The sequence below is a fragment of the Marmota marmota genome, unplaced genomic scaffold, assembly GCF_001458135.2.
Source record: "Marmota marmota marmota unplaced genomic scaffold, marMar, whole genome shotgun sequence".
NCBI lineage: Eukaryota > Metazoa > Chordata > Mammalia > Rodentia > Sciuridae > Marmota > Marmota marmota.
The window spans coordinates 9,384,454-9,400,070 of NW_025999991.1; the positions used below are offsets into that span (position 1 = coordinate 9,384,454).

At 54.5% G+C, this 15,617-nt stretch overlaps 1 long non-coding RNA gene across 1 annotated transcript; it reads left to right on the plus strand.

The window, feature by feature from the left end:
- Positions 1 to 7,920: 7,920 nt before the first annotated feature.
- LOC125617860 lies at positions 7,921 to 13,994 on the plus strand. Its single transcript, XR_007348980.1, has 2 exons — positions 7,921 to 8,108; positions 12,653 to 13,994. It is a non-coding gene; the product is annotated as an uncharacterized LOC125617860 (long non-coding RNA).
- The last annotated feature ends 1,623 nt before the right edge of the window (positions 13,995 to 15,617 follow it).

Here is a 15,617-nt window from a genome sequence, read left to right on the forward strand (position 1 = left end):
AGAGAAGGGGAGGGTGTGAGCTGGAGGGCAGCACTTCAGCTCTCTACACTGGTTTCCCACCAGAACAGGAATTCTGTGAGATGTCACACTCATTTTTAAGAAAGGAAAGCCAAAGCCCTGAAAGCTGGGGAGATGTGGCCTCAGCCATCTCCTTAGCAACTGCCACTGTCTCCAACCTCACAAAGAGCTAGAAACAGCGCAGCTCCAGTGCCCGAGCTCTGCCCAGGAGCAGACACCCTCCAGCATGTCTCCTCTTACATAGAAATGTCAACACGGGTCCACATGCAGATGCACAGGGTCACACCTCACACTCAGGTGTGACACAAGATGAACCGGGCGGTCAGGGAGTGCCCGGCCCTTCGAAGGGCAGTGAGTCCTGCTGCCTGGGAGAACCTATGAGATCACAGAAGGGCAAAACCAGATGGAGACTGCACATCACACAAGTATGCAAAGAATTTGCAGAATCTGCGGGGAAGATAAAGTCAGATGAAAACAAGCATGCGGACCTCCTTCTTACGTACTGAGCCAAACCTCAGCAACAAGTGCATTTACCTTTAACTCAAAAAAATGCACAGAACTAAAGAATTTTAGCCAAAGCCATTCAAAATGAATGCCTGGCCCATCCTCTCTGGGCCTGCAGCAACCATGAGGAGCTGGTCAGCCACTTGTACCACCATGCTTGGCCTGGTCCCTGGTGACCAAAGGCTTTGGGGACAGAGACAGAAGTGTCATTTTTCATGACACATTCTTTTTAAATATGTGAGCACTGCTCCTCTGCTGTACCCAGGGTAAGTTATGTTCTAAAATGGGGAAGGGGAATTTCCTAAATGTTAGGAGTCTTGAATACATGGCACGGCTCATTGCTCAGAGGCCAGTCTCTAGACAGGAATGCTGCCAATACCTGGCTTACCTCCTTCCCACTGACCAGGGCCCTTGGTGACTGGACTATTCCCAGGGGGCATGTTCCACCATGCGCAGGAATCCGGAGGAGAGAAGCGAGAGGCTGCTGAGCACCACAGGTGGCCCTTGCTGGGATCCATGCTGGGCTGGGCCCATGCCCAGGTAAATGTACAAAAGGAGTCTCCATGCTAACATGCCAGTCTCCAAACCGAAACCGAGCAGTTATCTAACCTCCAGGAAGGAAGCGGTAACAGCCCAGACTCCCAGACCCACTGGCTGCTCTTGGCACAGGTGAGCTCCTGTCATACTCTGCTAATCCCCGGGGAAGGGCGGCATGAAGTAGCCTGCCGCTGACCCGTGGTCTCTGCTGCTCTGGCCCTGAGCCTGTGAGCAGGGCAGCTCTGAGACGACCCACCCGCCCATTCTGTGTCTTTCAGCCCTCTGGACCAAGAGACCAACTTCTGCTCAGCCTGTCAGACGCTCGTCCTACCTTGTGGAGCAAAGTGTTGCTCGGTTCTAGAAGTGGAGACCAGCCAAGCAGGGTCCTGAGGAGTCACTGTCTGACTCCCACACATGGTGGGCAGCAGGACACCTGGGCAGCAGTTGTTGGATGGCAAGGCTGACCTACCGTGCACACAGGAAGGGCCTGTGAGCCACACCTCCCAGGGGCCCGCACAGGACTTGAAAGGGGCTCTCTGTCCAGCACCCTGGACCCAGTGCTGATAACGCTCTAGTCAGCCAAAGACACAGCTCCAGTGGCGACAGGCACTGCCGACTGAAGGACAGAGGGAACCTGTCCATAGTTTGACACGTACATTTCCAAAGTGCAGGCTCCCACAGGATTCCGTCATCCACCTTACCATTTACTTGAGTGGGGCGACCAGGAAGCCTGCCCTAAACCAACCTCTCAATGGGAAGCAGAGGTCGGGGCGACGTGTTACTCTGCTTGATAAGGTAAAAGGTAAAAGGAGCAAGAGAGATAGTATATTTTTGACCTTTTGGTGTCTAAATGAGAGTAGGTGTGTCCCTTGTGAGATGGAGACGAGAATGCTGGGAATTCGGGGCTTACATTTGACCCCTCTTTAAATCCACACAGTGTGGTTTAAACCAAGTATTGAGAATTCATAATACAAACGGAACAAATAGAACAACAATGCATCAAACATCGGGGATCTACCTTCTGTTTAGTAAAAAAGAACTGACCCATTCAAAAGTAAACACAGCCAGCATGCCTATGATCCCAGCAGTTCGGGAGGCTGAGGCAGGAGGATCCCAAGCTCCAGACCAGCCCTAATTTAATGAGGCCCTCGGAAACTAAGTGAGACACTGCCTCAAAATTAAAAAAAAAAAGACTGAAGGTGTGGTTGTGGTTTAGTCGTAGTGCCCTGGGTTCAATATCCAGCACCAAAAGAAACAGACAAAACAAACGGACAAACAAGAATGAGAACCTCACACAGCAAAAGTCGTGAATTCTGAGCTTCTCCTAGTCAGGACTGGCGCCTGGGTGTGGGCCAGTTGCCTGTCACAGGCCTGGAAAAGCCCACGTCACCGTCCGTCCTCTCCAGATGCCCATCCGCCTGGACACTACCACACTCGGCTTCCTTCCACCCTCTGGTATCCGTCCTCACGCCATCTCCCCAGTTGGTATCAGCCAGGTCCAGAGTGGTGTTCTCTCCTCGGGAAAAGACCCTACGGATTTGTCCCAAATTGGAATGTAAATATTTGGGAGTTGCTTATGGGCAAAGGAGAGGTATCTAGGGACAAAGGGCCCTGGAACACAGCTGAAATCTAACCACAGGGTACTGAGCGGCTCTCGGGAGGTAGGTGGTGCTCTCCCGGTCAGTGTGTCCACTCCTCCCGGTCAGTGTGTCCTGATCAAACTTCATCCTGCTTCACAGTAAAGCTGCAGCTCTCACCTGGGGCACTGATGTCCATCCACACCTCAGAAACTCAAGGCTCCTGGACACAGAATCAGTTGCAATGACATAAGCCAGAACAGACTTTCAAACAATCCTGTAAACGAAGACCGACTTAGTGGCGGGAGGAGGGACAAGAGACACCAAGAGCCCGTGCACTCTGGATCAGGGCCTCAGTGTTTTGTGAGCATCCGTACCTGCCCTGGGTCACCAGGCCATGGCAAGCACAGTCAGGTCACAGGCCCCTGGCTTCCCGACCCTGTGGTCCCATGGAGTCGGCCTGGGTAGATTCCACCCGCTCCCTGTCGGCCTTGGAGGGGAGTCACAGAAGCGTGGAGAGGCAGCCGGGCAGCTCTGGGCTTCCGGTGGTGCTGAGAACCGGAGAGCCCTGGGCAGGCGGCTGGGTGCTGAGGCCACCCTTACCTTATGTCATTTGTACCACCGAGTGGAGGGAGCCAAAGGAAAGCCCAGGGAATGTGCGGGGGGCAGCAGCGAGGCCAGGCCCACTCTCAGCCTCTGGGCAAAGAAGCAGCTTCTCCTAAAAGAGCAGAAAGGACAGGGACGGGCATCCAGGTTCTACGGGGCCTGCGACAGACTTCCAGCCTGACAGTGGGACCCCTGCCCGAGGAGGTCCCAGCCATCGGCATGTCTGAAGTCCTAGCGATACTGTCACGATGCCCACCCTTCGTCTCAGTACAGGACTAGCATTCAGCACGTGTGGTCGGGTCGGCAACTCGACTTCCTGGGAAGCAACCCCGTCTTGACTGGCTCCCAAAGCAGCTCAGCTCCTTGCTGCTCCCGGGAGGAGTGCCCCACTCAGAAGCCATGTGGCTGGTGCATCGAGGCCCTGGTGCTGGGCACGAGGACCAGCCCCTGCTCCTGGCACTTGGAGTCCCTCCGCAGCAGTTCAGACCTTCTAAAGCGCGCGGCTGGAGACCCACAACTCGCAGCGCGACCCCAGCTCAGCGACCTGGGGCAAGACCTCACTCCCTGAGCCTCGGCAGGGCTGCTGGGGACAGGTGGAGGTCAGGGTCGGGGCTGCCGGGTGCCCTGAGGGGCGCTGGAGGAACGGTGGGGCTGGGGTCAGGGCAGGTTGTTCCTGTGGTCTCTCCTCTTTCTGGGGCCAGTACTACCTGGGCCAGTGGGAGCAGCTGAAGACACACGGTCCAGCTCTCCACGATCAACAGGTCCCTGGGTTTGGGATCCCACGTGAGTTGTAGCCCCTCAACTGACATGGCCAAGGGAAGGGGTGGGGGAAGGCGCCAGCCGTCCAGAGAAGCGTGAAGTCACAGGAAGACGAAAGCCGCTGCCGGCCACAGCCAGCCAGGGCCCAGGAGGGTGCGACTTGCCTAGGTCAGACCACAGAGCCTCAGGGCGGGGAGGTGAGGAGAGAGTGGGCAGGGAGACAGGCGCCCCCTGAGAGGAGGGCTCCTGTGGGGAGGACGGGGTCATCTTTGCCGTGCTTTATCCCTCTGGTTTCTATAAGCCCTGGGGTCACGTGAGTACACCCATAAGCCCACAAGCCTCCTTCCCATTCTAATGGAGAAAGTGAGGTTTAAGGGCCACATCTAGGTGAGCGTGCCTCTAGAAATGTATTTCATTAAAAGTAGCGTTATTGGGGCTGGGATTGTGGCTCAGCGGTAGGACGCTCGCCTAGCATCGGCGGGACCCGGGTTCGATTCTCAGCACCACATAAAAATAAATAAATAAAGGCATTGTGTTGTGTCCATCTACAAAAAAGATTCTCTCTCTTTTTTTTTTAAAAAAAAAAAGTAGCATTACCAAAAAGAGTAGGGTTATCTTGATATTATATGCATTATGAATGTGCTCTATACAGAAAACAAGTTTTATGGTAGGTCTGAGATATCATGCATTCCTCAGTTATTAATTAACACAGGGTGTCAGTCAACTTTTTCACTGCTGTGACCAAAACACCTGATAAGAACAACTTAGAGGAGGAACATTTTATCTGGAGCCCACAGTCTCAGAGGTCTCAGTCCATCAAAGGCTGAGCCCCTGCTCTGGGCCCGAGGGAAGCGGCACGGCATGGCATGGCGGAAGGGTGTGGCAGAGGGAGGCTGCCAGCCTCCTGTTGGCCCAGGAAGCAGGGTGGGGGAAGGGGCCTCAGGGACAATGGACCCTTTCAAGACAGCTCCCAGTGACCCACCTACTCCAGCCACATCACCACCAGCAAGTCCCCTCAAACCAGGACAGACTGGTCAGGTTACAGCTCTCACAGTCCAGTCATTTCCCCTCTGAACACTCCTGCATCAACAGCCTTTGGGGGAGACTCACAGCAAAACCACACTCAGTAGAGAGAGGCCTGCCACCACCTGCTCCCACCAACCCGCGCCCGGACACACAGGACGACCGCAGAGCCTTTCCTCATCTGCTGCCTAATGCCGTGTGGTGAGAGTACATGAGAGGAACGACTGGGGTTTTAATACCACGCAGTCAGTGATTGTGTCTTCCCAGCTTCTGATTTCTCCTCTGTACAGAGTTCTGGGGTGCTGGAGAGAGGGTTACATAAGGAAATTCAGGGGACAGCAGCAGGCCCCTGGTGCCACTGGTTTCCTTCCGTAGAGAGTGACTTGCAAGTTTCACAAGGTGCACAATGCAGGGTGAGACCAGCAGGGCCTTCCCTCTGTCCCCAAAGGTCAGTCTTTCCCACCTATTTTAGGTATAAAAGCTCAACCCTCTTGCAGTAAGAAATTTTCAGTAAATAAATTGCTTCACAGTGAGTAGGAAGCCAGAGAGCAGTTCATCATTTTGTCAGGTGCAATTATTTATGTGGATACTTCACAGTCATTTCTTCCTGTCCCACAGTCCACCACATTTACACAAGTGTGCACTTGCATGAGTGTGAATTTCCCGCGTGTCAAGCATTTGTCCAAGTGTGCACATGACAGTGGATAGGCCAGCAAGACGGCCTTTGTGGGGAGGGCACAGGAGGACAGGGCCGGGGGGGGGGGCGCGGTCAACCAGGAGAGCACAGAGGCTGATCCCCAGGTCCCCAGTTCTGAGCAGAGGAGGTGAAGGCCAGCTGGCGCAGGGGGGCAGAGTCTGGAGTGGGGCAGAGTCTGGAGTCGGCCAGCCTCACCAGCGCTTCAGACACACGCGTCCCAGGCCCCAGACTCTGTCCTGGAGGGAGGACCCGGGCCTGAGGGCACCGCCCACTGTGTCTGAGCTCAGAGGCGGAGCGGTGAGGAGCAGGAAGGAGAATGGCCAGAGGGAGGCCTTGGGAACACATGCAGGGCTAGTACGCCTGGACCACAGCAAGGCTGTGCCTGCACCTGCAGGACGGACGGAGGAGCGCCTCACCCTGCAGCATGTTGACTTCACTTGGTCTACTTATAATTATGGATTAGTAAACGAGGAGGACACACAACTTCCGTCCCTAAATCGTACATTCTCAAGAGGTCTTGCTTCACCTTAAATGCCACTTTCCACAGAAACCCTCTCCAACAGCCCCATCTAAATGAGACCCCTCAATCTTATGCTCTGCCAGGACGCTGTCCTCGCCCGTGACGGACCTGCCACTCTGGCACGTGTCTGTAACCATCCAGAGCAGGCATCCTGGGCACCGCCAGCTCCACAAAGGCAGGTGACCAGTCCTTCCATTCCCCAAAGCTCACCGGGCCCAGCGCAGGGGGAACGAGAGGACAAACCCAGAGCACGGGAGTGCAGTCCTGCCTCTGCACACCTAAGCAGGACAGCCTGAGGGTCACTTCAAATTCAGAAATAATGCAGATGACAGCGCTGGCTTCCGGAACAGGACCAGTGGCACTGACCTCTGCTTTAAACTCTAGTGCTAGCTGAGGTGTCACAACTTTGCTACAATTTAGCCTCCCCTCATTTCCCATACACAATATGTATGTAAAACAGGTTATTCTAAGTTTATAGTATAATTGTTTCACATTTTAATTCAAAGAATTTAGAATAATCTTCCTAAAATATTAAGCATCCTGACAACTTAGGGATCATTTTTGAGAGGCCATGAGCTACCACTGATGGTGTGTTACTTGTGCCAGCCTCCAACCAGGGCTGAGCAACAGTAGCCTGCAGTTCCCAGCCGGCTCCAGGTGCTTGCTGAGGATTCACCACACCTAGAGGTCAACCACTCTATTTTTATGTGAGTCCAAATTCCGAGGAACATGTTTTCTTCCTCTAGATCAGGGGTCGACAAATGGTGACCCGTGCCCAAGGATTCCCCGGTTTCTGTGAGTGAAGCTGTACTGCGGCTTTCTGTGGGCCTCTTTCCTCCCGACCCCTTCTCGGCACCCCTGGAGTGGGCAGTGCCATGGCCACCTTGCGGCCCAAGAGTTCACAGTCTGGCCCTTTATAGAAAAGAGCTTCCTGGTCTCTGATTTGTAGACACCAGCCACCCTAAAACTGCCCAGCATGCTGGATGCACTGTTTCGTGCGCAGATCTCCCATGATGTGTGGCGGGGACCTTCTCCCCAACACCCTTCCTCTCCTTCCCCCTTTAGCAGACAATCTTCTGCTGTTAGCTGGCCATGAGGCGTCCGGGTGGGGACTGCACTTCCCAGGGTTCTAGCAGGGGCATATGGGCACCTGCTGCAAGCTTTCCTGGTTCAGCCAGGGTTTAGGAAAAGTTGTTGTTATAGCTGCTTCACAACTAAATTAAAAATAAGACTCTTTCGGTATTTGGAAAATATGACACATACCTAAATAGGCACAGAGTGATTCATTGCAAAGGATTCAAATTATGACTGATTTTAAAAAAATGTGTTCAGCACACTCTGCTTACAGGGATTCTCAGGAAGCAGGAATCATAGTGGGTACCTGGGCTAACAGGACTTAAAAATCCCAGAGTACCTTTCTCTGTCTTCTCTGATTTCTGAAATCCCTGAGGCCGTGTCTGTAATACCCCACTGGCTTGGCTATTAGCCATCAGTGGGTCCGGGTCTGCACTGGACTTCAGAGGTCCGTGGACTTCGTGCCCCATCTTCAGACCTGCAGTGGACCTCAGCGTCAAAGTTCTGGCTCCTAGATTCTGGTCTCCTCTGGCACAAGGCACCGCCCAGCACAAGTGACCCATGGTGGATGTGGGAATCCCCTGGACTGAGAGTATTGCCCAGGGGTGACTGAGCAACCGCCCATGTGTGTGACCAGGCTTTCATAGTCACGGGTCACCTAGCATCCATTCCAGGAGGAAGCCATTTAGGAAAGGATGTGGTGGATCTGCAAATCTCAGTCGGGCTCTGAGACCCCTGGACTGTGTGCGGACTCCTGAGAGAGAGAGCCGTGTGGAGTCCAGATGACAGAAAGGTCAGTGTCCTGGAAAGAGGAAACCCGGCTAGAGGTGGTGAAAGAGGAGGAGCAGAAGGTCCAGAGGGCCACCCTCGTGGCCTTTATAGGAGTACTGAGGGCAAGACAGAGTGGGCCTCGAGAAGGCTACAGAGCAGGAGGAAGAGAGAGCCCCGGCAGGCCGCTTCCTCTCGAGAGGCCTCTTCTCCAGAACCCAGGGCGGAGCCCCGGGCTGCAGGGTGACATTCTGTGGCCTCAGTGGCTGACGCTCCTGAGATCAGAGCTGGTGCTGGCCTGGGGGGTGGGTGCGGCTCAGCAAGAGGAGTGCATGTTGTCCTCCTGCAGATAAAATACCCCCACCCAAAATGTGGCTGCGATAGCCTGAGTCCGAGGGCAGCTCTGCCTCTCCTACTGTGAAGACCTCAGAGCAGACCCCAAGGCCAGGATCTCAGGCCTGAGATACAAGGTCGGAAGGAAAAAGAAGCCAAGCGAGGAGCCTCCCCTCCCTCAGCATCCCTGTCCTCCCCTCCTCCTCCCTCCGTCTCCCGCCCCTCCTCCCCTTCCTCTGTACCCACAGGCTTCGCCCGCCCTCTGTGCACAGTCACCCCTCGGGCCACCAGTGCTCGGGCCACTCTGTTCAAAACACAGGGGACAGCTGCCACCCTCAGCAAGGCCACCATGGAAGGATACAGACACACGCACACATGCATGCACACACTCACACACAGACATCAGTGCACACACATGCACACAAACACAAATGCACATGCACACACACTCACACTCACATGCACATGCACACTAGCAAACAAGAATACACATGCACACACTGTCACATACAAGCACATACATGCATGCATTCCATGCATGCACACACAGATACACACACTCACACACATGCACACACGTGTGCACACACAACCACACACACAGAAAACACCTTTTCACAGACCAGAATGGGCCACAACTTAAGCAGGTGCCCTGTGGCCACAGCAAGCCACACCCACCCCTCTCCCAGCCCCTCACATCTGGCACACACCTGGGGCTGTCTGTCTGGGCGTCAGAAATGCCCATGGGCCCCTTTCTCGGCCCAGTGAACTTAGGAGTGAGTCCTGCGGAGAGGAACAGGCAGCAATGCTCTTTGCCTCCCTGGACAGGGGTGCCCAGGCCTACTTATTGGGTCGGGGTGGCCCCTCCCTCCTGTCCACTCTCTCCCTGGGGCTCCTTCTGACTCATCTCCAAGAGCCCAGCCCTGCAGAGGCGCAGCTGAGGCTCTGCCCAGCGGGGCCGGGCGGCATGCTCCGTCTCCCTCTGGGCAGGTTCTGGATGGCCCCACGTGAGCGTCAGCATGGCCCCTTTGTCGCAGGCCGTCCACCACACCTGAGGGAGCTGACGCCCAGTCCCCAGAGTCCTCCATGAGCAGTCAGACAGGAGGCCCCACTTACCACCCCTACGCACAGACAGTCCCCAGGGGACATCAAACACCGTCCCCTGTGAATGTCCAGATGGGGTGGTGACAGCCAATGACGGCAGCCTGCTCTGCCCTCATGCAGCCTGGATGTGGTTCAGGTGTCCAGGTTCACACGGGAGCTGTCCCCAGCCTGCAGTGCTGAGTGGTGGGACTTCTGGGAGGTGGGACCTGGTGGGTGCTTAGTTGTTGGGGTGCTGTTCTGGAGAGGGCTAGAGCAGCTCTCGAGTGAGAGTGAGTGAGTTGTCCTAAGAGCCAGAGCCTTGCCGGCTCTGCGGGTTGATGTGACCCCAGCCTACCACACATTCCTGCCAGCTGGCACGAGAGTCCAGACTGTCAGCCTTCGGAACTGTGAATTAAATAACCCCCTTCCTTATGATGTCAATCTGCCTCAGGTATTGCATTACAGTATCAGAAAACAGCCTACTAAGATTTCTTAGGCATCTCCTCCTCTTACTCTTGCTTCTTGCTTCTTGGTGTTTTAGGAATAACTAGAAATACAATCTGATAATGTTGGCAGTTTTTAAAAGCTTCTGTGACTATCCCAGCGTAGATTGCACAAAGCCTATTTACTGTTTAATCTTTGCTGACATCCAATATGCTCTCTGCTTTCTTTGCACAGAGAGTCTGATAAAGAAAAGCAATCAACACAGCATTTAAAATAAAGTGTAAAAACTATGTTGATGGTAGAAGGCACATGCATGGAGAATGCGTGGAGCCTGGGAAGGTGGGCACACAGCCTGGCCATTGAGGCTGGGGCACCTTCCCAGGAAATGTGGGCTGAGTGGTGTTCCCCAAGAGATATGTCCAAATTCTGTCCCAGAGCCTGGGGACGAGACTTACTTGGAAACAGGTCTATGAAGGTTCACCTGGTTATCTAGCTGAGGGTGAGGGCGGGCCTCTTACAAGACAAATAGAGGAGGATCTGGTCACAGACACATGGAGGAAGCCGGGAGGAAAGCCACGTGACCAGGTGGGGACTGGAGCCATGTGGCCCCAAGTCTAGCACATCGGGAATTCCCAGCAGCCCCAGGCCGGGCAGGGTCCCTGGGGAGCTGCGGGGAGCAGGACTCCCTTGGCACATGCGTGCTTGTCCTTCCTTGGCCCCGTGTCATCGCCGCTCTGTAGTCACACTGGTCTTACTCATAGGAATGCACGTGCCCTCTGCTGGCTTTGGTGGGCCCCGTCACGGAGATGCCTGCGTGGCGGCCCCACCCAGGGCAGGCGGGAGGAAGTTGTGGAGGCTGGAGGGGCAGACATGCCCCAGCGAGCAGGGCGGTTCCTGCCCTCCCTGGCTGGCTCTGGGCATTCGGCCCACGTTCCTTATCTGTAAACCGCGAGGGCAAGTTTCACTTCCTGGAAGTGCTGTGGAGACCGCTGGTTAGCATCCTACAGTCCTGGGGTACACGCCACTGGACTGGGCCTTTCCCCGTGTCAGCCCACCCATGTGCATCTCCCTCCCCAGCAGAGCAGGGACGACTTTGCATGACCACGGGTCACATGTCCAGCATGACCCAGGGCTGGGCCTTGGCAGGCGGAGGGCGCTGCTCTCAGCAGGGTCAGCGATGCCGGGATGCAGCAGTGCTTCTTGGGCTCGGTGAGCCCTACGTCTGCTCCAGAGCGGCTCAGCCTCCTGGACGTCAGACGTGATGGCTCTTGGTGCCAGTGTGTAGGACAAGGAGCAGGCCCCTTACAGGCCAGTTCACATGCTCCTGGCCCCAGGAGATGTCATGATTAAAAGAACCTAACCCTTCCTAAAATAGGACTAAGGGTCCTAGGGCTGGAGCTCTGAGACCTGCAGATCATAACCAGGGAAATTAGAACTTCCCGGCAGGGGACCTGGCTCAGAGCCCATCTGCAGAGGCTTCACGTCTGCATGGGCACACAGCAGTTTACTGAGTGACTTCCCCGGACCTTTCCAGAACCTGGCAGATTCCAATCAGAGGGAAAAACTGCCATGTGAGGTCAACCCCACTCTGGCCCTGTAGAGGACGCAGCTCAGAGCCCACCTCCTAAGGGCTCCTGCATCTTCACAGGGGCACACCACCTTTTCTGGCTAGTCTTGAACTTCCTGAGATGCAGAGAAAGTTCAAGAATGCAGCAAGTGACAAGGATGTTTAAGGAACGGGGAGGGAGGCCCGCCCCAAGACAGCAAAGTGAGGAGAGAGGCACGCGGGGTCTGGGCGCAGGCCACTGAGGCGGCACACACACAGGTGTCCCTGTGCCGAGTGCCCACTGCTCCCAACAGGCTGTCTCCCCTCACAATCCCCACTTCTCAGAGCCGAAGCGCATGAGGGTTAGGGAGACCATGTGTCACAAGCCCACAGAGTGGCCACCACAAGGCCCGGCAGCAGCCCCTGGTCTAGCTGAGCTGTGTTCCTGCTGTCGTGCAGCCGGAACTGACCAGGGGACTTGGTGCTACAGAAAGAGGGTTCTCTGTGCATTAAGTCTTGGACTTTTAAGGAAAATAGGCCTGTGGAAATGTTCGAGGGGCAGTTCCTCCCCATTTCACCCTCTTCATGTCTGTTCTGATGACAAAAACGTGAGGCACTTTGAGGAAGCTTTTATATTTTACTTTCTTCGTATGAAAACTATCAGAGTAACAATAAGCAGCGGAGCCTTCTGGGAATGTGTCTTTAAGCCAGGTATTTTGCACAACTCTGTTAGTGAAAAAGTGGATTTAAGAGAGTAACTCAATAACCAAGCCCCAGGTGTGCAGCGTACATATGAGGCTGATAGCAAGCCTGCATTTTGAACTTGAACTTGGTGAGGGTTTTCTGCATGCCGCTTAATATCTAAATGTCGTCTTTGGGACTAGAAGATCCATAGACTTTCAAAAGCAATGATTTATTACCTCTATATTGAGGCTTTGTAATGTCATCACTCCACAAAAATCAAGATTTTTCCAGGAATGCCTTTTGTAAGAAGTGAAGATTAGGGTTTGAAAACTGCAAACATCTTGGCAGAGTAAATTCACAATTTTGTGGCATGACTGGTAAATCATGTCTACACTGAAATTATTTTTTAAAAGCATCTTAATCACATCGACTCCAGAGTTACACTAGTCAACAAATAATTTCTTCTTTGATCCCAACAGAGAATCCAAACACAGAGGGTGACATCCAGATAATGCAAAGCCAACTTGAAAGGGCCAGAGTGCGACGGAATGGGAAGAAATGGATGGGGGCAGGAGCCTGGATCCTGCTGCAGGCCCCTCCCCAGGCCCACTGCTCTCTGAGCCTACCTGACTTTACTTCCAGGAATGGGGGCCTGGTTCAGGAGGCTCAGCCCCCAGCATCTGCTGTGATCACTGCAAGGACAGGTGTGGACTCCCTAGTTACACTTGTTAAGGAACGTGGTGTGGCTACGAATCCAAGTCCTGGGGCCAGCAATGGGCAGACGCTCAGTAAGAACGGTGCAGAGAATGAGGGACGCACAGGCAGAGCCCTAGAGCCACCCTGGTGCCCTGACCAGGTGTGCCCAGCACACAGCAGCCCCTGCACATGAGTTTGAGGCCATCAGACTGCTCATGGGCTTGTGGCATGGCCTTTGACTAGGGCTGTGCGAGGCCCACTGTGTGCTCCGCAGCCAGGCAAGCTGGGGACACTCCAGGGCAGGAGGAGGCCTGCCAGGGAGGGACCTGCCTCAGATGCTGTGCCTGGCACACCGCTGTTACCATGAGCCCCTCCCGAGGAGCAGGGCTGGGCACAGAGGGGAGCTGGGCAGGATGTCTGAGGAGCCTGGCTGGTCTGCAGACCACACGCCTCCTTCCCGGAGCACCAGGCTGAGCGCCCCAGGCCCCAGGGAGGCAGAGTGCTGGAGCGAGGAGGGAGCGGAGCCAGCACCCCCAGAGCACGGGGCACTGCCCGTGGCCATGGCACAGAGGTCCTGCTGGCAGCCGCCTGGCTCCCGGCATCTCCAGAGCAGACGCTGCCCCTCGGAAGGTGAGGGCGGCCTCGATCAGACAAGATGACTGCACCCAGCACACCATCACCATGACAAGTCTTGGTTAAATATGTTGAAACATCCGACAGCTCCGGGGGAGGCGTCTCCTATGAATCAGATCCTTTTTCCAAAGTCCTCATGCTGGGAATAGAACACTCTCCTGAAAGCTCTGTCCCAGTGCTGTTGAAATAGGAACCTCCGGAACAGGTCACTGCACACAGCCTCTGGTGCTGCTGTGACCAGCGGTGCCAGGTGACCTCCAGCTGCACAGCTGCACAGGGGCATGGCGGGTTCTGGCTGTGGTTGGGGCTGCCACGTGGGGCGAGGCGCAGGTGTACCGGCTGGGAGGAGGGAAGGGTGGCTCGCCTGCCCTTCTTCTCCGCCCATCACCACCTTCTGCATCTCCGAGTCTCCCTGTCACACAGGTGGTCCCTGACCTCTGGTGGTTCTGGTATGATTCGTGGTTTTCTGCTGGCGTGCGAGTCACACAACCACTGTGTTCAATCGAAGCAGAGTCCCCTAGGTGACACGAGATGCCCCTCCTTAGGTCGGGACAGGCTGTGGCAGAGGCCTCTACCGGCGGCAGGCTCCTGGAGGCCTCCTGAGTGTGTTCCAGGCGGGTAGATGGCTCTGCGGCTCGGGAGGTCACCTACAGCATTTGCACTTCTCATGTCCTGTGCTTCCCCTGGACTCATCAGAGGTGGCTCCATTCTGTGAAATGCACATAATTCACCATGAAACCGTCACAGCAGAGACTGAGAACTGTAGGCAAAGTGGCTGGGACGATCTCCCAAAAGGAAGACCGGGAAACACTCGGATTTGGAAGAACAGGACTGTTACCCTCAGAGCCACCACCCAATGGAGGACGGTGGGTCCTGAAATGTAGCTCAGTGGAAGGAGGTCGGGCACACAGCTCTCTGGGTGGAGCCCAGGGTAAAAGCTTCACATCCTTCTACGTGTGTGGTGGGCAGCAAGCGAAGGCTGAGCTTGGAACACAGGACTCGGTGAGATGGCCATGTCACATTCGACCACGAGGAGAGCAGCTTTCGGCTTGGTTTGTTTTTGTTTGAAATAAACAACATTTTGTCCAGGTTTCAATCTCCCCTTGTATTAAAATTCACTTGAAGTTTCTACAGCTCGCTTTATCCCGGTACTGCCTCTCTCTAAATTCCTCACTCAGTAGCCCACGTCCCCCGTCACCTGGAGAGCCTCGAAACAGGACGTTTCCCGTGTGCTTTAATGTGCCGTATCTGTGCCTTCCGTGTCCCACCTCCCCTTCATGTAATGACTAGCTTTTAATATCTGCTTTAATCCCTCTCAGCACACATAAGTGTTGGCACAAGAACCCAGTGGCAGGAGGAAAGACTCGTCATCTGCTCACAGAGCCACAGAGCCTCTCACACAGCAGCAAGACCCAGGGGCATGTGCACTTCGTCTGCCTCCACAGTACCACGCCTCTCTGCACTTCAGGGAGGAAATGCAGCCAAGTCTTGAGATATTCCAAAGTTACTATGTTTTCAAACATCTGAAAGAAGTAGAATAAAACAACCCAAACACCCTGTCCCCGTGTCCCACCTTCCACACACACACACATGCAAGAACCCTAACCCTAAAGTATGCAAGGATCTTTTTGTTTATTTTATTAGTAACCCACCTAAGTTACTTGATTTTTTAAGCAACAATTTACGCTGAGGAAATCATGTCTCAATTGTTTTGAGGGTTTCTGATCAGCAGAGAACAGATTCAGACACACGACTTCTGAAAACTCCAGGCTCTTGCTACGCGTCAGTTGGATAATGGTAATTAGCAGAATCCACCTACCTATTCCTGCAGCTAATATTAGGCCAATGGGCTTCGGTAGGAATTTGGGTGAATAAAAACTTTTAACAGTTCCCCAGCATATCAGTGCACTATGGGACATTCTCACCCCTTCTAACAAAATGGGGACAAAGAGAACACTGGAGAAGAGGGCCAGCACTTCTCAACACCGCACAGGGAGAGAGCCTGGGAACAGGCTAAGGAGGCAGCTTCAGGAAGGACAGTGTCCATGGGATGCACCGGAGACCAGCAAGAGCCGTGAGGGTGGCTAGAGAGGTGCCCTGGGAGATCCCAGGGAG